Source organism: Dipodomys merriami, unplaced genomic scaffold, assembly GCF_024711535.1.
Source record: "Dipodomys merriami isolate MVZ:Mamm:240054 unplaced genomic scaffold, mDipMer1.0.p SCAF_2016, whole genome shotgun sequence".
Lineage (NCBI taxonomy): Eukaryota > Metazoa > Chordata > Mammalia > Rodentia > Heteromyidae > Dipodomys > Dipodomys merriami.
This window is the reverse complement of record NW_027203401.1, coordinates 33594-58229: the sequence shown is the minus strand read 5'-3', so window position 1 is coordinate 58229 and position 24636 is coordinate 33594. Positions and strand designations below refer to the sequence as shown.

General features: G+C 50.9%; 1 protein-coding gene across 1 annotated transcript in view; it reads right to left on the bottom strand.

The window, feature by feature from the left end:
* The window catches only part of LOC138833192 (anaphase-promoting complex subunit 4-like), a gene marked incomplete at its 3' end in the record, with an annotated part of 33824 nt that extends 19134 nt beyond the window's left edge, over nt 1-14690 (bottom strand). The window contains exon 1 of the mRNA XM_070031559.1: nt 14625-14690. The remainder of the gene's footprint in view (nt 1-14624) is intronic.
* Between the last annotated feature and the right edge of the window lie 9946 nt (nt 14691-24636).

Here is a 24636-nt window from a genome sequence, read left to right as displayed (position 1 = left end):
AGTATTTTTCACACTTTTACACAAAGTAGCTATCCTGAGTTTCTAGACTTAACAGGAAACAATTCTAAACCATGAGTACCAAGTATTGAGAACACAGTTAGCAAGTAAGTGAGCTGGGATAGGAAGTACAAATATGGTCTGCTTCTCTCACTTTCTAGAAGATTCACTGATTATCTGATAACGGATTAATCACTGTGGATTCATGTATATTTCAAATGCCAGGCTACCACCTTGTTATCTATTTCTTTCAGGCCCTTCATCAAGTTGTCAGTTAACATTCAGGATTTACAAATTTATTTGATATCAAGTTAGTAAAATTTAATCAGTGAGGAGGAGGTGAGGGAAAAAATTATTTTTTTAGGGGGGGGTGGTCGGTAGTGGGGTTTGAACTCTGGGCCTTGAACTCTAGCCGGGGTGCTGTCCCTCAGCTCTTCACCTCAAGGTGAGTGCTCTACCACTTGAGCCACAGGGCCAATTCTGGTTTTGTGGTAGTGAATTGGAGATAAGAGTCTCATGGACTTTCCTGCTCAGGCTGGCTTTGATCTTAGCCTCTTGAATAGCTAGGATTACAGGCGTGAGCCACAGGCTCCCTGCAGAAAAGTAAATTTTTTAATCCTCCCTTCCCCAAATTCAACATCACCCAGATTCACTAGCCCCTCAGTCTACCTTTACTGCAAGCTTTACTTGTCTATACTATTTTGAAAGCATTTTTGGAAATTTTACTTCTAGTAATTAATCTAAGGAGTAATTACACAGAGTTATTTCAAGTACTCAGAATGTTTATACAACATTGCTTATAAAAACCCAAAACTGACAATTACCTAAAACCACCATAGGAGTCATATTTAGTAAATTAGAATATATGAAAGAGTGAATTGCTATGCAGGCATTTAACATTAATGTGATAAATCTATCTCTATTGAGCCAAAAAGAAAAAAATTATGTATGAAAATAGGAAGCATCATTAACTTTAAAAAATTGTATTGTTATTATAAAGGTGATGTACAGAGGGTTTACAGCTCACTGACTTAATAAAAGTACACACATAGATCTCTATTTGAACATATCAAGCAACGTGGAAAACTGTTCACCAAAATAAAAGCAGTTGCTACTTTTCAGTGATAAGCTTTCAAAGAATATTATTTATTTGTTTGTTTATTTATTTATTTATTTTGGGTTCAGTAGTGGGGCCTGAACTCTAGGCCTGGGCGCTGTCCCTTAGCTCTTCAGCTCAAGGCTAGCACTCTACCACTTGAGCCACAGCACCACTTCGGGCTTTTTTCTTTTTGCTTATGTGGTGCTGAGGAATCGAACCCAGGGCCTCATGCTTGCAAGGCAAGTGCTCTGCCACTGAGCCACCTTCCCAGCCCGTCAAAGAATTTTAAGTCCTTACATTTACCTAGATAAAAATTAAGCAATGAAGAATATATATTCACTTTACAAAAGCAATTTGCTTTTTTCTTAGAGTACTAATGATGCAGACAAAGTTGACACTAGGATTTAGTAGTTTACAGAGCTGACTGGATGTGTACCACAGCTCAGAAAAGGACTGTCACTGTGAAACACCTGGCAGAGAAGTTCAGTCATCATAGCCCTACCAGCCACGATAGAAGAGGTAGCAAGAGGCAAAAGACCACACAGAAATGAAAGAACTGGAGTCAAAGCAGGGGGTCCTCATGTGTGACCTACTTATTTACATTATGCATATCTTATTCACACTTATTCATACATATTCATAAGAATGCTTCCGAGCCTGTACAACTACTGCTGAAATATTTTCTGGGTAAAAGGCCATGATGGCATTGATTAGACTGGCAAACGGCAGCTGGTGCTTGACCAAAGGGTAGAGGACAGGAGTATAGAAAGAACAAAGTTAGAGTTTACTGCACTTATCTTTGCCAAGAAGCCACATTTTTCCAAAGAGGTATCTCCAACAGATAGAATTCGAGCTATGAAAAATGTTTAACCATTTAAAAAAATTCCAAAGGACGGGGCTGGGAAGGTGGCTCGGTGGTAGAGTGCTTGCCTTGCATGCCTGAGGCCCTGGGTTCGATTCCTCAGCACCACATAAGCAAAAAAGAAAAAAAGCCAGAAGTGGCACTGTGGCTCAAGTGGTAGAGTGCTAGCCTTGAGCTGAAGAGCTGAGGGACAGCACCCAGGCCCAGAGTTCAGGCCTCACAATTGGAACCCTCCCCCCAAAAAAAGAAATCTAATTTTGCCCAATATTGGATTATGTGACACTTGTTTACAACCAGAATATACACAGATAATCTTTGGTTTTTGTTTGTTTGTTTTTTGGGTCCAGTCAAGGGGCCTGTGACCCAAAGGGGTAGAGTACCACCACAAAAGCTCAGGGACAGTGCCAAGGCCCTGAGTTCAAGCCCCAAGACTGGTGCATATGTGTGTACACACGCATGCGTGCACGCACACACACACACACACATACACACACATACACCATGCTTCCTCTAACACCAGTATTTCTTATTATCATTTTCTATGACCTTAGGAGCATTAACACCTTGGGACTAGCTAGGTAGTGAAATTCTAGGTAAATGAGAGACACCCTCTTCTTTTGACATGTAAGAAAAAGCCACAAAGGGGAGAGGGGAGGGCTGGCACTGTCTCTGGCAATGGAAGACAGGCAGGCGGGAAGGAAAGATCTGGAAACTAGAACCTTCCGATCACCCACACCTTCACACTCCTTGCAGAGCTGGGGGTCCCTGCATGTCCTCTGCTCTCTACACTGGAGGCGGCGGCAGTGGCTGCAGACGGCTCTTTGCCATTCCCTGAGCAAGGAGAGGCTGTGGTGCCCTATGCGAACCTCGCCCCGGGGTGATGCCAATGTGGGCCGCACGACTTTCCTCTCCTCTTTATCTCCCAATAGGAGGGAGCTGACAGCTTGGCCCAGCCAGCAGAAAACCTGTGAGCCAGGCTCCACTAGACAAGCAGGCCTTCACCTCCCTGAGGACTGGGGACCTGAGAGAGCAGACACAGGCAGACATTTCCCCCACCGCAGCCAGGGCAAAGCTGCCCATGGCCTGGGCAGATGGCACCATCCCCATGGCCCTGCTCTAGCTTGTCTTCCCAACGGTCTCTCCCATCCTCTCCTTTTCCACACTGGTAGCTCACGCCTGTCTTCCTACCTACTCAGGAGGCTGAGATCTGAGGATTGTGGCTCGAAACCAGCCCAGGCAGGGAAGTCCGTGAGACTCTTATCCCCAATGAACCACAAAAAGCTAGAAGTAGAGCTGTGGCTCAAATGGTAGAGCATTACTCTTGAGCAAATCAGAGCTCAAGGGCAGCACCCAGGCCCTGAGTTCAAGCCCCATGACCTACATAAAAATAAAAATTGGAAAACAAATTGAAAAATCAAGAGAGTCTTCCCCCAGTCAGAGATTTTTACCCAATTTGAGGACCCCACCCCAGCTTCTATCTTCTCATGGGATAAAGTCCAACACAACCCACATTTTGGTCTCATCCAAAGTCCCAGCTGGGACCTCTGCTCCATCCCCTTCTCCTGCTGCTCTCCCAACACTAAGCAGGCAAAGGTGGGCATTAAATGTCCTTTGAATACCAGCTAGCTTGCAACACATAAACACATAAGTGATGTTAAACAAAATCCCTATGAACAAGGACACAGCATTAGACCATGCCTGTGGAGAATGTACACCTTGGCAGAGAAGCAGAGAGAACACTGAAATAAAAGGTGGGGTTCTGAGGCAGGCTCCAGTGGCTCATACCTATCAATTCTAGCCATTCAGAAGATTGAGATCTGAGGACCGTGGTTCAAAGCCAGCCTGGGCAGGAAAGTCTGATGGGAGTCTTTAGTTCCAATGAACCAGCAAAAAGTCAGAAGTGGAGCAGTGGTTCAAGTGGTAGAGCACTAGTCTTTAGTAAAAAAGCTCAGAAAAGCACCTAGGCTCTGAGTTCAAGCCCCAGGACCAGCACACACACAGACACACACACACCGAGACACACACACAGACACACAGACACACACACAGACACAGACACAGACACACACACACACACACACACACACACACACACACACACACACACACACACACACTTCAGCCCAGGCCAAATCCTCTGTTCAGGACTTGACACAAGATAACATGAGTTTTACCCCCAGGAAGTACGGCATTTATTTAGGCACGAGAAAGCCGACTCTACTTCAGCTCCCGATGGACACGCTGACACTAGTCAGAGGGGTCCTGGGGCCTCGTCTGCATATGACTCATGGCTGACCTCCCTGAAGAGCACTAGGCCAGCGATTGCAAAGATACCAGAGTAACACGTGTAGCCACAGAGGCGATACTCAGGAGTGGGGAGCCTCACGGGAGGGTGGCTGAACCAGTCAGACACTAGGGAGAGAGCTCCAACCAAGAGCCAGCCCAAAGGTCACCTCCATGGAGAACCAGCAGACAAACTTCCTTGGAGGAAGTCTGAGGACATGGAGAACGTTCCAGATGAGCATCTGCGACTCCCTGACTTACATGTTCTGCCAAGATCTCAGAATAGATTACCCCCCCCCATTAAAATGGAGGCACCTGGCAGCTCACACCTGTCATTCCAGCTACTCAGGAGGCTGAGAGCTGAGGATCGAGGTTTGAAACCAGCCTGGGCAGGAAAGTCCATGAGACTCTGATCTCCAGTGAACCACCAAAGGCCAGAAGTAGAATTGTGGCTCAAGTGGTAGAGCACCAGCCTTCAGCAAAAATAGCGCAGGGAAAGCGCCCAGACCCTGAGTTCAAAGCCCAGGACAAGCACAATAAATTTAAAAATGCGACAATGAACTTGATACATGGCTCAAATGGTAGAGTACCTTTACTCCACTTAATTAATTACTAATTTATTAAAGTATCACTTTAATAAACTGACTTTTTAGAGACAGGAAGCATAGCTCAAGTAGTAGAGTGTCAGCCAGGAGAGAAAAATCTGAGCATGAGCAAAGGAGGTCCTGAGTTCAAGCCCCAGTACTATCACACACACACACACACACACTCACACTCACACACACACACACACACACACACACACACACACACACACACACACACACACACACCAATTGACTTTTGGTTGTTAAAATTATTATTAGAGAAGGATAAGATGACATCTAATACTAGTACCCAGACAATCATGCAAAATGTCAAACTGTGTTGAATGCAAAGGAATAAAGAATGATATTCTGGGGCAAATACAGGCACACTGTCTCCAAGGAAGGAAAAGAAGAAGGGGAGGGAAGAGAGGAGAGAGGGAGAGGGGGAAGGGGAGAGGGAAGGGGAACAGAAGGGGAGGGAAAAGGAGGGAAAGGAAGGGAAGGGGAAGAGGGGAGAGGAAAAGGAAGGGGAGGGGAGCGGAGGGGAGGGGATGATGACATACTATCAGGGACCCATCTGCCCCTTCCTCTAGGTTGAAATTCAAAAATGTTCCCAGCAAAAGAACAGAGTCTTGTTCAGTCTGGATGGGGGGCAGGCTGGGGGGGAGGGGTTGCTACACGGCGCCCAGGCTGATTGTGCTCTGCATTTGCAGGGCAGTCCCAGTCCCCCACCACACCCAAATAGCACTGCCCCACACGCATGACCCCGTAGATCCTGCTCTCTTTGGATGCCAGCCACTGACCCCCCAACCCGGCTGGCAGGGGAGGCTGCGGACGGAGGGGCCACATCCTCTAAATAAACAGACACCCAGGGGTCCCACAGGTTCTCAAGAAGTATTGAGCTCATCCACTGGCCAAAGAACCCACATGCTTCTAAGAGACATCGGGAGAGACAAGACATGAAATGTATCCAAGATGCCGCCAAAGCTGCTGGCTGCATCGGAGAAATCTCAAAACAAAATACATTCATAATACAGCAGGTGTATTATATACACCAGGTATAATACATCAGGTACTAGTGGCTCACACCTGTCATCCCAGTGACTCAGGAGGCTGAGATCTGAGGATCATGGCTCAAAGCCAGCCTGGGAAGGAAAGTCTGTGCAACTCTGATCTCCAATGAACCACTAGAAAACCAGAAGTGGTGCTGTGGCTCAAGTGGTACAGCACCAGCCTTGAACTCACCACACAATTCTGTACTGCCACCTACACACTTGGGAGACCTCAGCCTATTATGATCATGGGTGAGCAAGGAAGCCATTCCATCCCATGGATTTTCAGACAATGATCATAAACCTGTCCCTTAGCTCTTTTGCTAGAGACCTAGTGCTGTACCACTTGAGCCCAGCTCCATTTCTGATTTTCTAGTGGTTCATTGGAAATAAGAGTCTCGAGGATTTTTATGCCTCTGCTGGTTTTGAACCTCAATCCTCAAATTTCAGAGAAACTGGGGTTCCAGGCATGAGCAATAGGCACCTGGATTCTCCTGAATTTTTTACCCTAGCTGATCTAGAAACTCCATCCTCCCAATCTCTGCCTCAGGTGTAGCTAGAATGATAGGAGAAAGTGACAACACCTGGCTTCACATCCTTTCTGGAAAGCTCCTTTAAAAACAACAATGATTAAAAAACCCATCACTGAAACAGCACTCCCGCCGGCCATTCTTGAGTAGGGAGAATCACAGTCAATCTCCACATAGAGTCCGAATACACAGACAGAATGCAGGCAGAGACAGGCGCAGGAGAGTAGACGGTCTCCCAGATGCACAGGGGGGCGCTGGGGACATATGTACAGCAGGAAAGGGGAAGGTGGAGAGGACAGCGGCCAGAACTCAGCCTTGTGGGAAACAGGATCACCACGTGCGGGGCAATTTCCCGCCCTCTTGTCCTCCACAAAGTACATCAAAACCTGGAAATGGGCTATTTTGCAGGAATTCTAGTCATTCATTCGAACCAAATCAGCCTTGTGTGATGTGCGAAGAGACAAGGCTCTAGAAGGGCACTTTGGGGGACGTCCCAAAGCCAGTGCGGATAAGGAGTTCCTTCACTTACAATGTAAACCGTGCCTTACACCCCCAGCAGGCCACACACCAGGAGCTCAACTCTCAGGAGACCTACTCGGAAACCTGGCTGGTATCAGTGCCACCCCAAGTTCTGCAGCCCCTGTCTCTGTGCCTCTGAAGGGCAGCGAGAATCACACAAGGCCAGTCTCCTGAGGCCTCCACGTATGAACCTGACACAGAATGCCAAGGGCCAGCCACGAGCCTCCAAGGACATCTATCCCATCAGCACCGTAGCTGCCGGAAGTCACCACCAGCAGAGACCAGTCACAAGTACCAATGGGAGACTATCCTAGTCAGATTCACACCAAAGGCCTGTAGAGCTTTCACCCCACCCTTTATTTTTTTATTTTTTCAAAAACATTAATGATCTCAAGTTCCCTATGTCTAGAAACCTACTTGTGTTTTCCCTTAAGTGCTCTCATCTTGCTTTCTGTAAATAAATGTGGATTCACCGGCAAAACAGACTCCAGGAGAAGGTTCTTGAAAGGATCGTGTGTATTTCAGAAGTAACCTTCTTGGGTTTTTCTTCTTGAAACCAAAGCACCTTTGTAAATAGGCACAGAATAAATTTTAAAAGAAAACAGCTGGGCGCCAATGGCTCATGCCTGTGATCCTAGCTACTCAGAAGGCTGAGGTCTGAGGATCATCGTTCGAAGCCAGCATGAGCAAGAAAGTCCCTGTGAGACTCTTATCTCCAATGAACCACTCGAAAACCAGAAGTGGCGCTGTGGCTCAAGTGGTAGAGTGCTAGCCTTGAGCACAAGGAGGCTCAGGGACAGCGCCCAGGCCCTGAGTTCAAGTCCCATGACCAACTAAATAAATAAGAGGTCGGGAAGATTAAGGAAGTAAGATCGTGTTTGTTCCAGAAAACGGAAGGACAGAGAGAGGACCTGGGATGACGAAGGGGTGAAAAACCCTCATAAGACCTGACCCCAAAACCACTTAGGAAAAATGCTAGGAACAGAGATGAGGACAGGAGTTCGAGGACAGACATGCTCAGAGCTTATTTCTAGCTGAGGAGAACAATCAAGAATTGCAGCGGACACCCCCTTTGGGATGCAACTAGAGGAGAGAAGAGCTTTGAAATGGAGTTGGAGGAATTTGGGGAAACAGCATCCACACAGAAGGATGAAGCTAGATGAAGACCGAATGACCAACACAGGTGCAATTGGTTCAGCCCTCCTCCTACATGACTACAGCTAGACCGGCAAGGCCTTCCCTCCCTTCAAGTCTAGTCTCCGTCTCACTCCAGTAGATTCTACGTGCCCCTCCCTATGATAGGGCACCTGCGGCCCAGAACCCTAGGTAGGCCAAAGTGGAATTGTTCTCAAGTCATTTCCAGCAGAGGTGGGTGCAAATCAAACAAATAATGACCCTTGAGTTTCATCAACAATTCCTGGAGTTTCTAACAAGGAGAAACACACACACACAAGCAAGGCTCCCATTCTGACACTCCAGAGGCTCACCTGGCCTGCCTGGTAGGAACTCCCAGCCATGGTAACTCAGTCTGTCTGTGATCACTGCCCCTGCCTAGGTGGAGCCCACCAGCCAAGGTCTGAAAACACAGATCCATGAGGCGTGACTTGATTTCCCTGAATATTGTAGAACCTACCACACACACCCGAAAACCCAGATTACACTCACTACCACTCCTCCCCAACCCACCTCCACCAACAGGCATCCAGAAGAAAAATAGCAGAAAAGAAATAGGTAAATAAATGAATGCACTGGGCTTTGTTCAGGAACACAGATCCATAAATCTTGATCTTGATTGGCTTTTTTTTCTTTTTCCTACCTCTGTACATCTGGGTTCCCATTTATTTTAAAACACAGAAAGGAGGAAGCCAAAAAAGGTGGTTGTGCAAAAACGACGAAGCCAGCCAGGCTAACCATCAGTGATTATAGCCACAGTCAGGTGAGCAAAGGTGTCTCTTAAGGCTTCCTCCTCCTCCTCCTTGCTCTTCCTCCTCCTCATTCCTCCTTCTCTTTTTCTTTTTCTCCTCCTCTTCCTCTCCTGCTCCTTATTCTTCCTCCTCACTCTTCCTCCTTCCCCTCTTTACTCTTCCACCAACCTCTATTTTGACATCCGCATGACCTGATGGGGCCCCAGAAGACGGGAGGAGGGAAGTGCTTTTATCTCCAATGAGCCGGCAGAGAGGTGGGAAGTAGAGCTGTGGCTCTAGTTCAAGGCCAAGGAAGCTCTCACCTACAACTCTCTCCCACCCCCCTACAACACCCGGAAGTCCAGTGAAGGATTCTGACCACCATGTCCACCTCCCACCCCCAGCCAGGCCTGACATCTATAGATCCACCTTGGCCTCTCCTCAGTTCCCCTCTTGCTCTGGCCTCAAAGGCATAGTCTTGTGCCTCTACCTCCAGGCGCTGCCCTTCAGAGACCCCTAAAAATTCATCCCCAACAGTTCCAGCCCCAGAGTACCACATCTGGCCTTCAGGCTAAAGGCCAGGTATGAGAGCTTGCACCTGTAATCCCAGCTATGCCAAAGGTATGCATGGGAAGATCACCATCTGAGGTCCCCTACCTGAATAAAAGCAGCTAAAGTGAAAAGGGCTGGGTGCCCAGCTAGTGGAGGAAAGCACCCACCCATTGAGTGAGTGAGAGAAAGAGAGAGCTAGAGAGGGGGGGGAGAGCAAGTGAGCACATCTTCAGCTGAGCCTCGCTTCGTGTTTGTGAATTGTCTTTCCGAATGCAAACCACAGCGTGGAGATTCGAAGGTGAAAAATCAATTTGGGGGCGGCATCTGTCCAAACCACAACCCCAGGGGCTGGGTGCTTCCGTGCGTGGGGTCTGCCCCCGCCCCTTCCTCTGTCCACATTGAGGAAGGAAGTGCTACAGGATTGGGACACGCCCAGAGGTTGTCCTGGGCACCCCCCTTCTGTCCAATCCCCCCCACACCCCTCACCCGGCCTGCTCTGCACCCCCAGTGAAAGTGGCCAGTGTGTGCACGGCACGGCCTTCACCACTCCAGAAACACAGGGGCCCAGGCCAGCCCCTCGCTGTGAACAGCCAGGCCTGGGCCCCCATCCAACTCTGTCTTGGCCGAGAGTCAACCAGCAGCTTCCCTTTCTTCCTCCTGGCCAGCAAGAAAGCCAGTGGCCAGGGAGGAAGCTTGCTTCGTGTGTCCTTCACTAGCCCCTCAGCTGGACAGCTCTGGTGCGGCTAGATCAGGGAGCCGGCCCCCTTCCCGCTGGCCAGAGAATGCATGCACGTGCCCCTCGTTATGTGTCTCCCTGAGTGGGGGTGCAGAACACGGAGGGCTGGGCCCTCCACCAGCTCCTTCTCCCTGTGTCCTTCCTCCTCCTCCTGAACCCACTCTCTCCTCCTTTCCTGCAATTCATCCTTCAGGGGGAAACTGAAATATGGGTGGGGAACATGTGGCTCTGGCCTGTCACCTGAGGAGCTCAGAAGGCTGAGACAGGAGGATCGTGGGTCAAAGCCAGCCTAGATAGAAAAACTCTGTGAGACTCTTATCTCCAAGGCACCAGCAAAAAGCCAGAAGTGAGGCTGTGGCTCAAATGATAAAGCACTAGCCTTGAGCAAAAGACAGTATCCAGGTCCTGAGTTCAAGCCCCAGGATCTGCATCAGAAAACAACCAACAACAACAAAGGAAGGGGAGGCACAGAAATGAGGCGACAGAGGGTGAACAAAGGCAGCCGTGGTCCTCAGTGGACACCACGTGGAGAATGAACTCTACCACTCCTGGATGGGGACGGGAGGAAGAAACTGGGGGAGAGAGCGAGGGAAGAGAAGACATGGTCCACAGAAAAACGAGCTCACAACCCAACTGATGTAACTGTCACCCTTCTGCACGTCATCTTTATCATCACAATAAAAAATCAATTGTGGGCTGGGAAGGAGGCTCAGTGGTAGAGTTCTTGCCTTGCATGCCTGAGGCCCTAGGTTCAATTCCTCAGCACCACATAAGCAAAAAAGCTGGAAGTGGCGCTGTGGCTCAAGTGGTAGAGTGCTAACCTTGAGCTGAAGAACTGAGGGACAGTGCCCAGGCCCAGAATTCAGGCCCCAACCAGCAAAAAAAAAAAAAAATTAATTGTAATATGGACTATCCCTCTCTCCCCACACACTCTTCCTGAGATATCTCACCCGGCCCTGAGATGGTCTCCAAGCACTCTGTTCCCACAGTGCTAGAAGGCAGAGAACAGAGTCCAGCCCCAGTGGTCACCCCATGTTTGGCAAATCTGTCTGTAGCAGGTATTTATTGAATAGTTGAATAGAGAAATCACACACACACACACACACACACACACACACACACTTAGAAAAGACAGAAGTTGGGCACCAGTGGCTCACACCTGCAATACCAGCCACTCAGGAGGCTGAGATCTGAGGGTCAATATTCAAAGCCAGCCTAGGCCAGGAAGGTCTGTGAGACCAAAAAGCAAGAGGTGGAGGTGTGACTCAAGAGGCAGAGCCGCCAGCATTGAGCAAAATCAAAATTAATTAATTAATTAAAAATTAAAAAAAACTCAGGGGCAGCGCTCAAGCCCCACAACTGGCACCAAAAAAAAAAAATCTAATTAACTAAAAGAAGACAATGTGAAAGAGAAGAGATGCCAAGATATCAGATAAGATCAATTACAAAGGGGGGGACCCAAAGAAAGAATAAGAAAGCAAATCACCCATTAAAAGAAGACCCACTGGACATGGGTACTGAGGAGCCGCCAGCCCTGAGGCAAATCAACCTGGAGACCCTGGGCCTCACTTTCCCCCATCTCTTAAATGAGAAGCCGGCAGTGGACATCTTTCTAGCAGGTCAGAGCTGGACGTTTCCGGTTTCCTCTAATCCACCAGACCAGACAACCCCTGCCCCCAGCTTCATTAACTCATTCATTCCTTCACTTAGTCCACACGTGTGTATTTCATTAGGTGCTACTAGTCACTCAACAATGTTAAATACAAGTGCTGAATTGAAATCTCTCTCCGCGCCCTGGAGAAGTTCACATACTTCCCGTTCTCCAGCAGGGTGCGTGAAGAGAATTTCGGGGCACCAAGTACACCCAAAATCCTGAGCAGGTGCCGGTAGCTTCGAGAAGGCCCAGAGAAAGGCCACAAGGCCACTAACCTGGGAGGAGCATGGACATCCAACCACGAGCACGCCCTTCCAGCTCATACCACCACTCTCCCATTCCTGCCCCCAGGGGCTGAGGCACCCAATGGGTTTTGTGCCACCGCCAGGGCCTGGGCAGGCCCTGAAGCCCACCCCTCTCTGGACTGCCTGCTGCTGGCCCAGCCCCGGCATCCTGGAAGAGGACATCAATCCCACCACTAATCTCCTGTCTCTGGAGAATCCCTTGTGGTTGAAAGAGGAGATCCACTCTAATAAAATGTGAACAACTCATTAGACCCATAACTCCCCTTTTGATCTCTATTTACAGAGAGGGTAGGGGAGGGGGGTGGAGGGACTCCACGAGGATGGGGCTGTGCACACCCAATGGCAGAGAAGGGAAAATGGGAGTCAACTGTGAGGAAGAGCTTTCTAGAATTGTCAGGGAAGCTTGGAGGATGGGGCTGAAAAACAAAACAAAACAGAAGAGCCTTGCCTGGCCAAGACCATCCACACCCCACCCCCTTGGGTCAACCTTTATCTTTGTAGTTCAAAAGAGGAACTGCAGGGGGGGGAAGGAGGCATGTCTCCGTTGATAGAGTGCCAGCCAATAGGGTCAGGGACCAAGTTCAAATTCAAAATGGAAAAAGGAAAGAGAAGCACACTAGCTTGGAACCACCAAACCCAACCACACACAGCCACAGAGGCGTGTCTCCGTTGATAGATTGCCAGCCAATAGGGTCAGGGACCAAGTTCAAAACGGAAAAAGGAAAGAAAAGCACACTAGCTTGGAACCACCATGCCCAACCACACATAGCCACAGAGGCGTGAACCACACATAGCCACAGAGGCGTGTCTCCGTTGATAGAGTGCCAGCCAATAGGGTCAGGGACCAAGTTCAAGTTCAAAACGGAAAAAGGAAAGAGAAGCACACTAGCTTGGAACCACCACGCCCAACCACACACAGTCAAACGGCCAGTTCTCCCTGCCCCTTCCTCACACCCTGCCTCAGACAACTGAAGGGACGTCAGCCCACAGAGGGGAGCACAGATGTCATTGTCAGTTGATTCTTGAACAGCGAAACATAAAATGCCATCATCATCTTCCCTGTCCTCTCCCGCCCCATCCTCAAATCCAGCAGAGATGAGAAGGATCTGGAAAGATGTCTTATGATGTAAAAAACATGCTGAGAGCCAGATCCACTCAGCCTGCTTCTCCCTGCTGAAGATCACTTCCTCCATCTGCTGATTTCAGCCCCGGTGCTGTTCCCTACCTGGCCTCCCCTGCACCAGGCCCTACCCATGGGGGCCATGAGGCCAAAAGCCAAGAGGACAGGGAAGAATCTGCTGCCATCTTTCTAGATGCAAGGTCCTACAGTTCCCTCCGCCTCCAGTAGGAGCCGCTCTTCTCAACCAGACTAAATAAAAGAAGGAGGAGAAAGAAGCCAGGCACCAGCAGCTCACACCTGTCATCCAAGCTACTGAGATCTGAGGATAGAGGTTCAAAGCCAGCCCGGGTGGGAAAGTCTGTGAGTCTCTTGTCTCCAGTAAATTACTGGGAAAAGGTTGGAGGTAGTGGTGCTGTGGTTCAAGTGGTAGAGCACTCACCTTGAGCTCAAGCCCGCAGTGACAGCACCCAGGCACAGAGCTCAAGCCCCACAACAGCCAAAAAAAGCAACTGGTGTGCAGAGGGGGTGATTTTTCGAGAGGGATTTTTCTCCTCCCTTCCCTATCCTGCCATTTATCCTCACTTACTCCTCTGCCTGCTGCATCACCCCTAAGAAAAAAATCACCCAGTAGCAGAGGCAGACTTTCAGACAAGACAGGCTTCCTAGAGCCAAGGCCAATGAGTGAGAAGAGGAGGCAGGCCGGAGCCCATGGGCCACCATCTCCATGCAGGGACCCCAGCCCGGCAACCCAGAAACACGGCCCCCAGGGGGGCTGGGACTCCTCGCTTCACAGCACCACTGACCCTTCCTGGGAAGTCTTGGTTTCCTATTAATTTCTTGTCTTAATTGCATACCATGCGTGCTCCTCATTGCTGTTGCTATTAAAACTACTTTTGCTCCCACCAGCAACCTCGTCATGCATGACAGGGGGGAGGGGGCAGGAGGAGACAAAAAGCCAACCCAACTGGCAATTCATGCAGCCAGGAGGAGAGGAGAACAAAGGCTCCCCCCTCACCCCGACCCCTCGTCTTGGGGGTCCCCCCCACCCCACAAAGGCCCACCTGTGGCCACTCCCCCAAAGGCCTTGGCCAGTCGGAACCCCTCACCCCCACTCGGGTCCTGCCCCTCCACATTCTCCTCATGCCCTTTCTCTTCTCTTCCTCTGCACCCACCTTCTGTCACCCCTCCCTCCCCATTGCTGGTGGGTCCTGGGGTCCACACATGACAGCTGGAAACCTGGCTTTGTCCTACTGGGTGAGTGGGGAGGGACGGGGGCTGAGACCCTGCCATCGCCCCAACCCACTCCACGCCAATCACTGGGAGACCCAAAGGTACTCACCTGCGAACTCTACCTGCAATCATGGCCCACCCCACCCCTGCCTCTGAGCTATTCTGAAGAAAGATGAAGAGTTCTCCCAGCCCACCTCCTTCCTGGAGCAAGCAGGTGGAGAAGCCAGCTGAGGGACCTCCAAAGTGAGCAAGCACCTCGAGGATGTGTGGAGGCGGTGGGACTCGAACCTCTCACTCTGAGACACCTCGGGCACAGACTGGAGTCTCACACACACTCTGAAACAAGAGGAGATGACTGGGCATCTGGCTGACATCCATCCGCCCTTTCTGGCCAATTCTTTTTTTTTTTTTTTAATAATCATCTACTACAGGGCAGAGGGACGAGCGCCTTCCGTTGACTCTCCATCTCAATGGTTCCAAAGCATTGCTGATTCGCTTTTTTAAGACCAGAGATGGGAAAATAAGTAACACACATAAAGAAAGGGATGAGATATCGGGAAAGCATTATTGATGATTCTGCTCTAGATTCCTTCCAGACCTTGATCCCAAGCTCAGGCTGGTGTGTACCTGTTCCCTGAGTTTGCAGCTGTCTGTTGAGTGAGGCAGGAAGGTGGGCCCTGGAAGATCAGAAGCTCCAGCTGTTGCCACCCCTAGCTGGGTCGTGATCCCATCTTGTTTTTCCCTCAAGAGTTACCTTGGCTTGCCCAAGTGGCTCATAGAAGAATCATTTAACTAAGTCTTTCTTCAGCTCTCCTCCCCCGCCCCCACACACACATGCACACACACATTAAGATGCTGCCTAACCGACATTTTGCCATATTGTGAAAATGGATGAAAGGGGAAGGTGGGGGAAATGGAAGTATCCATGCGATTTTCAGGGCTGGTAAGACACACACACACACACACACACCACACACGCACGTACGTGCGGGGTCAGTACCATCCCTTTGTTCAGCACAAAAGCTCTCTCACGTGTGGACTCCCTTCCCACACACCCTGCATTTTGAACTCAGGGAGAGAGCCATTTGCAACTGAGGAGCTCCAGCAGTTTGCCCCCAAAAAATAGGGAGGGAAGGGGGAGGTGGGAGGAATGTGTGGGTATAAATAGATGTGTAGACACAGGAGAAATTTACAGCTCAGAGAGAGAACACATGGTGTGGAGGATGATTGAAAAACATAAAGAAATAAAGAAATCTCCCCCCCCCACACACACACAAATCCAAATGAAAAAGCAGATTACAGACACAGTCCCTCCTTGCCCAGCTCAGGATTTTAAGGTCTCCCTCAGCGACCCCCTAGGGGGGGTGGAACCTGGCAATCCTGCCTCTCCAGCCAGCCTGGACCCCTGGGCGACCTGGCCTCCAGGGATGGGAGGCAGCACGGGACCAGCAGTCTGCCCTCGAGATGGCCGCAGTGACCCTTGCTGTAATCCTCTCTCCTGATTTTTAATGTAAGGGTGCAGATCATTAGGATGGGGTGGAAAGATGGAGCCAGGAGATAGGGGGGTGGGGGTGGGGGTGGAGACATTAGGCAGAAGGGGAGAAGTGGGGGGGGTTGGAATCTAGATAGCTGGAGCACATGGGCTGGGGAGGAGGCTCAGTCGTAGAGCGCTTGCCTTGCATGCATGAGGCCCTGGGTTCGATTCCCCAGCACCACATAAGCAAAAAGAAAAAAGCCGGAAGTGGCGCTGTGGATCAAGTGGTAGAGCGCTAGCCTTGAGCTTAAAAAGCTGAGGGACAGTGCCCAGGCCCAGAGTTCAGGCCCCACGACCGGACCCCCCCCCCAAAAAAAGAAAAAAGAATAGATAGCTGGAGCTCTTGGCGAAGACAATGGCATTTAACTAGAAAATCATCATTCACCCAGACGCCTACCCACCCTCCCACCTGCCCCCTGCCAGGATCCCCCAATAAAACCTGTTTGATGATGGAGGGGAAAGAGGCCGCCTTCTTTGTTAGAAGTCTTCCCCCCCCCCAAAAAAAAGCATTATTTTTCAGATCCGTTTTTTGGGGTGAGAGACCCAAAAATAAATGAATAAAGAATCACTTGAAGGGAATGAATAGTAGAGACCCCTTTTGTGTGTGTGTGTGTGGTCCGGGAAGGGGACAGGGGTGCGGGGAGCCCCTTGAGCCCTGTGAGGAGTGGGGGGGGGCACGGCCGGCGCGGGGCTCACCTGTATGGGTAAGAGCCGAACCTGTAGCCCGGCCGGTCAGGGCAGCGGCCAGCATTGGTGGGTGGCTCAGGCCTGGGGTGCTGCCTGTCATATCCACTTGGGAGGGAGCCAGGGAGCTTGCATGGAAATCTGGCCCTGGGGTCCGAGGGCACGGTGGGGCGGCCCCAGCATGGGTGGCGGGGTGGCGGGCCGGTGGGCTGGCGGGCAGTCCAGTGGGTCGGTCGGTGGGTGGCCCCGGTTCCCCCCTCCAGTGGCCCGAGGGTGGGGCTCCTACTGTCGGTGGGGCTCCGCGCCTGGCTCTTCTTCCTGACCCTCCTCTTCCTCACAGAGGCTCAGCAGTGGAAGCTTGGGGTGGAGCAGCAGGGAGCCAGCTGTGTCCCCCTGGCGGCGGTGGAGCATGGCGCCGCCGCCCCTTCCTAGGGGGGGGGAAGAGAGAGAGAAAGAGGGTCAGTGTGGAGGGGGGCGTGCTCCAGGAGACATCCCAAGTGGGTAGCAGTGGAGGGGGAGAACCGCACCCCGAGTGCGTGTGTGTGTGTAAGGGGGGGCGCAGGGCAGCGCCGGGACGGGCGACCCGAGGGGGTCGGGGGGCGGGGGGGGGGGGAGGCGCGCACACGGGCACGCGCGGGCCAGCACCGGCAGTCACTCACACTGGCTTCGGCTGATGCGGCCGAAGCCCCGGGCTGTGGGGGCTGACAGGTAGGGGGCACCCGGATCATGGCTGCGCTGGCGGCTGCGGCGGTGGCGGCGGCGGGGCCTCCTCCTCCTCCTCTCATTCCTCCTTTATCTCCTTCCTCCTCTCCTTCCTCCTTTTCCTCCTTCCTCCTCTTCTTCCTCCTCTCCTTCCTCCTCCTCCTACCCTGGCTTGTGCAGACAGCTCTGCAGGTGCCCGTGCCACAACCGGGGCTCCGCTCGCAGGCCTGTGCTGGCTCACACACGCTCAGCCCCGCAGGCCCCCGCCGTGCTCCCGCCCCCCCCCCCCCGCGCGCGCTGCCGCTGCCATTCCCCCCGCCCTTACGCATATGCGCACTGCCCGCTGTCCCCTGCGCACGCCCCCACCACCATCCCCCTTGCGCACTGTCCCGCCCCTTCTGCACGCACGCGTCCTCAGGGGCTTCACCTGCCATGCCAGCCCCGTGCAGGACCCGGGAGAAGGGAGGGATCCCCAGGGCCCAGGGGGATCCCCAGGGCCCAGCCCCGGCCCCGCCCCCGAAACCCGCAGAGAACCACAACAAGCCCCCCGGGATCCCCTCGACCCCCAAAACCCGCAGAGATCGACAGCGAGGTCCCCGCAGCCCAGCCCCGCCCCCCGCAGGCCCGACCCTGGGCGCTCACCGCGGCTCCGTGCGCGCGGGCGGGGGTTGGGGTCAAGGGTCGGGCCGCCTCCCTCCCGTGGCAGGTTTACCTCAGTTGGTTGATTGGCGTCTGGAGCACTCTGGGAGGAACCGGGCGGCGCGGCAGCACCCCAGGACCGCACAGGAGGCCGGGCCATGGCTGGATTTGGGGTTCACACCCCCGAGGCTGCACACACAGCACACGCAGGCGCGTGCCCCACCAGCGGGCCTGCACCCCCGCCTCTGCCCTGCGGGATCGCGAGCACCCTAGCTGGGGGCGGCGGCCCACATCAAGCGCCAGGCACTGGGTCGAACTGGGGGATACCCGAGGCCAAACCCCAGTTGGCGGAGCCTCCTGCTGGCCGCTGAGGCGATGAAGGGGCCCAGGCCGTGGGCGGGGCTGCCCCTGGGTGCCTCTGATTGGCTAAACTCCTCCGTGGGGGCCTCTGATAGGTTGAGAGGTATGATTGACAGGCGGTAATTTGCATACGGTGGCCTTGGCCAGGTGGCCAGGCGCATGCTAGGCTTGGTTCCAGCCTTTTAGGAGCCTAGGCGCAGCCGAGGGCCACCGCCATCTCCCCTGGAACCCGTATCAGAGCCCAGGCTGGGAAGTCTGCGGGGTTCTCCAGAGTTCCAGCTAACCAGCACAAAACCCGGAGTGGAGCTGTGGTTCAAGCGGTGCAGCGCCAGCCTCAAGGGGAAAGTGCAGCCTGCAGGCCCAAAATTCAAGGCCCGGAGTTTGATCCCTGGGAAGGTGCAGACTGAGATAAGTGCAAGCAGGATGGGGGGTCCAGGGCACCCCGCAGTCCCCAGCCTCCCCGACACTCGAGCTGGAATCACACCTGTCACGCCTGTTCACACGGTTCACAGTTCACACCCGCTCGTTCGCGTGCAGACCGTCTGTCTCGGGTGGGTGCTCTGTCGCCAAGCCAGGCCCCGGCCCACTTTGCACCGGCTTCCTGTGCAGGACCTAGCAGGACTGCGGCCCGCTGGTTCTAGACTTCTCCTTAAAATCGGAATGGCAACCCGGCTTTGTCCACAGGGGACTATGTCCAGCCGATTTTGCTGCCCCTTGCTGGGCCTCCAGACTCCGGCCTCCAGATCTCAGCGAGGACTCCAGACATGATCCTCCAGATCTCAGCCTCCTGTGTAACTAGGATGACAGGTGTGAGCCACTGACACCCGGCTACTTTTACACATTTTTACAAACAACTTGGCCTCTGTGAACCACAGACCTTTCATTAAAACTATATCAGGAGCCAGGCAGCTTTTTCAAATCTGAAACGCCATTCCTTGATGTGACAAATTATGATGTCCTGGCACACCTCCTCACCACCCCAAAGGAAAGTGCGTTCTAATGAGACAAGGGGTCTGACTGTATTCCCCAGCAATGCTTATTGAGAAAAACAAATTCTCACCGAGGACTGAGAGAGAGGCAATGCCAGATACATACATACATACATACATACATACATACATACATACATACATACATACATACATACATACATGCATGCATGCATGCATGCAATACAGAGTGCCTCTTTCTGTATGTCTATAATGTATATGCATATACGTTAGCTTGTATTAGTATTACAGGTGTTTCATTGTACATTTCCACACAGATTATCAATATATTGCAGTCCCACCCCTTCTAGCACTCTTTCTCCCCTTCCCAGAACAATTTCAACAGGTTTTTTCCTTCCACTTTCACAGTTGCCAGCAATCTACTTTAATCCATTTATCTATCCCACAGCTTCACATCCAGAAAGAGCAAGGAGATGAACAGGGCAATTGTGACTTGTTCTTGTACCAGAAAGTCTTTCTCTCTCTGGGGCAAGCTACCAACAACCTAAGTCTCTAAGGAGCTGATTCGAGCTTCATAAATAACATCTCACTAAACCCGTTTCCAGTTCAACTTGCGCTTGCATTCAGCTTCATCTCCAGAGTGCTCAGCATCACTTTCAAAATACCCAGCCAAAGGGGCTGGGGGTAGGGTGGGGGTGGAGAAGGGGACAGGGAAAACTAGGTTGAGATCACCAAGGATCATGATTAAAATATCCTTGGGCCAGGCACTGGTGTCTCATGCCTGTCATCTCAACTACTCAGGAGGCTGAGATCTGAGGATTGGCTGTTCAAAGCCAGCCCGGGCAGGAAAGTCCATGAGATTCTGATCTCCAATGAACCACCAGAAACCAGAAGTGGAGTTGTGGTTCAAGTGGTAGAGCACCAGCCTTGGGTGAAAAAGCTCAAAGACAGTACCCAGGCCCTGAGTTCAAGCCTCAGGACCAGCATATACACCAAATATACATAAATGTATAAGCAAAAATCAATAATGACCATTATTGACCATGATTCATTATATAAATCATTACTCCCTTGGGATGCCCCACATAGTGAACAATGGAAACAAAAGGTTTTTCATGCAAGTCATAAATGCTGAAGGAATGACAGGAGAAAATTGCTAATTTCCAACCTCACGTGTAATAATTATCAGTGAATGCTAGTAAATGCTTTTCCGATGATAGCCGTAGGCAAGGCACAGTTACTTGTGTCTGAGTCGCTTTCTTTTGTTCCTTCTGGATTAGCATAAATTAATTGCACATAGGGATTTTATTGTCATATTTACATCTATGTGTCTAGTGTACTAACATCAAATTGCCTGAGCTTTTTTCATTCAAGGTTGCCACTCTACCACTTGAGCCACAGCTCCACTTTGGGTTTTGTTGGTAGTTCCTTGGAGATAAGAGTCTCCCGGACTTTTCCTGCCCAGGCTGGCTTTCAACTGTGATCCTCAGATCTCAGCTTCCTGAGTCTCTGGGATGACAGGTATGTAACTTTTTTAAAATTCAATCATAATAAAAGGCTAAAAGGACCCGAGTTCAATTCCCTGTACAAGCACAAAAAAATTAAAAATTTTAATTTTCCCAGTGTATAAGAATGTGGGGCTTTCTGACAGTGGATATTTCTGTGTGTCTTTAGAGATTTTTTTCATTGTGGTTTTCATTTCACTTTCTGGAACGTTTTTGGTTTTAGAGGATGCTGCTACACTCCTGGGAAGAGATTTTCCTTGGCTCCTTGTCCTGTGCCCCCTTTATCTGGGTTTGAGTCTGCACTAGCACTGTCAAGCTGAACGTAGCCCATCCTTCCTCCTGAACATGTTTATTTAGCATGGTGTTATTGAAATTTTCTGAAGGCCTGGTAAAATTTGCTATTGACACCAGCTGGCACTGGGGTGGCACTGTAGGAAGATTTTTAATTACTAATTCAACCTCTATATATTTCAGACCTATTTAGACTTCTATTTCTTCTTGGGAATTTTTTTTTGAGAATTTGTATCCTTCTGGAATATTAACTATTTCACCTAACTTGCCTAATTTGTTGCATTAAATAAAAATAGCTCTGAATAGTGCCAGATGCTGGTGGCTCACACCTGTCATCCTAGCTACTCAGGACACTGAGATCTGAGGATCGTGGTTGGAAGCCAGCTCAGGCAGGAAAGTCCGTGAAACTCTGATCTCCAATGAACCACCAAGAAAAGTTGGAACTGGAGGTGTGGCTCAAGTGATAGAGCACCAGCCTTGAACCAAAGAACTTCAAGGACAGCACCCAGGCCCTGAGTTCAAGCCCCAGGACTGGCATCAAAGAGAAAGGGGTGAGAGGGAACAGAGAGAGAGAAAAGGAAGGAAGGGAAAAAAAAGACAGACATGGGAAATCCACTTGGGTCTTTGTGAGAATGATAGACAAAGTTTTGACCTAACTAAGCATTGTTCAATTGTGCCAAGATGTGGAGCACAATTTAGTGGCCCTCCTGTGGTCATTCAAGGCCTGTGGCTTTTGTGTCTCAAGTACTAGGATGTTCCCTGATGCAGTGCAGTTCAAACAGCCACAAACCAGCCAATAAGCCCCAATGCAAGGCAAGACAAGGCCTCTTAGAATCCTTCCCTGGGCTGATGGAACCCACTAGTAAAGGGCTGCTTGTCCTTCACAGGGCTGGGGGGGGGTCTGTCTGTCCCCTGTCCTCTTGTCTCTGAGGGTGGGGCCAGCTCATGTCGATCCTGAAAAGGCCCAGTTAAGTCCTGCTGTCTGAGACTGGCCAGGTGCTGAGCCGCCTTTGTGGAGGCCTTCTGCTGGAATGTTTGCAGAGAATGGAAGGCAGCAGGGTGTGCCCAAGCTATTGTGTCAGAAAAGTCACCAGCCAAGAAAGCAAGGACACATGCCCTCGACAAACACGTCCAAGCCCTGCGCCCAGAAAGGGGGCCTAGAGCTAGGAACAGCTGGGGACAGCTGGCAGCCTCAGTACACCAGCATGGAGAACATGAAGAAAACCCACAGGGGACACGATGGACAGCAAGGTGGTCCGGGCCGGCCCCAGGGATGGATTTGCTAACCTGTGCTCTTCTTCAGTCCAGGCTGGCCCAGTGAGAACAAGAACTGCCCCGTAGTCTGTATCTTCATCCCAGCCACTCAAGAGGCTGAGATTGGAGGATCGTGGTGAGAAGCTCAGCAGGAAAGTCCTTATCTCCAATGAACCTTCAAAAGGCCAGAAGTGGAGCTGTGGCTCAAGTGATAGAGCACCAGCCTTGAGCACAAAAGTGGAGAACGGTGCCCAGACCCTGAGTTCAAGACAGAGGATTGGCACTCACTCACACACACACACACACACACACACACACACACACACACACACACACACACACACACACACACACTCACCCCAAAATGTTAAAATATCAAATTTGAGAAACCAAGTTAAACAGCACCCAAGACTAGATACTTCGTTTGGCCTGAGGAAGTTCACTGTGAATCTCTGAGGACACATGGGCAGCTTTTGTGATGATTTTGACCCCTGACCCCAGGAGACCATCAGGATCTCATGAAATGATAATGTTCTTCCCAGACTCAGAGTGAGGCCCAGTGTATGATCTTTTTTCTTTTTTTTCTTTGTCGATTGTGGGGCTTGAACTCAGGGCCTGGGCACTTCCCTGAGCTCTTCTGCCCAAGGCTGGCGCTCTACCACTTGAGCCACAACTCTCTATCTGCCCTTATTTATTTATTTAATTTGGTGGTTCCTTGCAGATAAGAGTCTCATGATCTTCCCTGGCTCAGGCTGGCCTCAAACCTTGATCCACAGATCTGAGCCTCCAGAGTAGCTAGGATGACAGGCGGGAGCCACCAGCAATAGGCTGTGATGATTTCTTAAAGCAACAATAGAAAACGGATAACCGAAACTGCAGGTATCTTCCCTCTGCCCCTGCCCATCTGCCTTTTTGACACTTGTATCAACATAGAACGATTTGGAATCAACCCTGAGAGTAGCTGAGCTATGTATTCTGTCCACAGCTCCTGTCCACGGTTCCTGTCCACAGCTCCTGTCTACCTTTTGAAGCCTTGTATGAATCTGAGACAGAATAATGTTAAATAACATGTTGGGTGGCCCAGAAAGAGACCCATGCCATTAGTTAATGAGAAGAAGAGATAGTAACTAATGAAGACAACTAATTGAGTTTTTGGATCCCTGTGGAGTGGGAGGAATCCAGGAGAGCTGACCTACACTACACAGATTCACCAGAGACTTAATATGAATCAAAATGGCAATTCATCATGTTAAATGTAGGGCATATCTTCCCAGTGGTTAAAGTGTCTATGTCCATAAGAAAGGAAACCTTCCTGTGATCAGATCAACTGGTAGATTTAATTAAATAGGCCTACAGCGACTGATTGGTTGAGGATGGGAGCAAAGATGGGTGATCGCTGCGGGTGTCATTGGCTGTGCTGATCAGACCCTGCCAGCTGCCCGGCTCTTCACTGCCCTTGCAAGAATTCTACAAGCCAGGCGCCTGTCATCCCAGCTACTCAGGAGGCTGAAATCTGAGGATCACAGTTCAAAGCCAGCCAGGGCAGGAAAGTCCATAAGAGTCTTGACTCCAATAAACTACCAAAAAACCAGAAGTTGCACTGTGGCTTAAGTTGGTAGAGGGCCTGCTTTGAGCAAAAGAGCTCAGAGATAGTGCCCAGGCCCTGAGTTCAAGACCCATGACCACCAAAAAAACAGAGAGAATAGCTGTCTTACAGTATTGACATGCTTGTGGGACCAAGTGACAAGACGTGTTCCGACCCTACACTCCTGTGTGAACTTAGAGCTCTAGAGACTTGAGCCATTCCACTCTGTGAGTGTGTGTGTGTGTGTGTGTGTGCCAGTCATAGATCTTGAACTCAGGGCCTAGGCACTGTCCCTGAGCTCTTCAGCTCAAGGCTGGCACTCTACCACTTGAGCCACAGTGCCACTTCTGGTTTTCTGGTGGCTCATTGGCAGTAAAGTCTCACGGACTTTCCTGCTCAGGCAGGCTTTGAACCCTGATCCTCAGATCTCAGCATCAGGCCCTCAGATCTCCCCAGATCCACACCAGGAGCCCAAGCCAGCACTGTGCAATATCCCAGTGCTGTCCGCATCAACCTCGCTCAACCTTGAGGAAGACTGGTCGCCCCTTGAGCTGAGGAAGATGCTGAAATCAGGGGCCTGGGGCAGGGTGGTAGCCGTCGTGTGCTTTCACCCATGTTTTGACTCCTATCACCTTCCACTGGCCGAGACACTTATCACAAGCACTCAGGCAAACAGAGTCCTCCTCCCTCTCCAACAAGGTA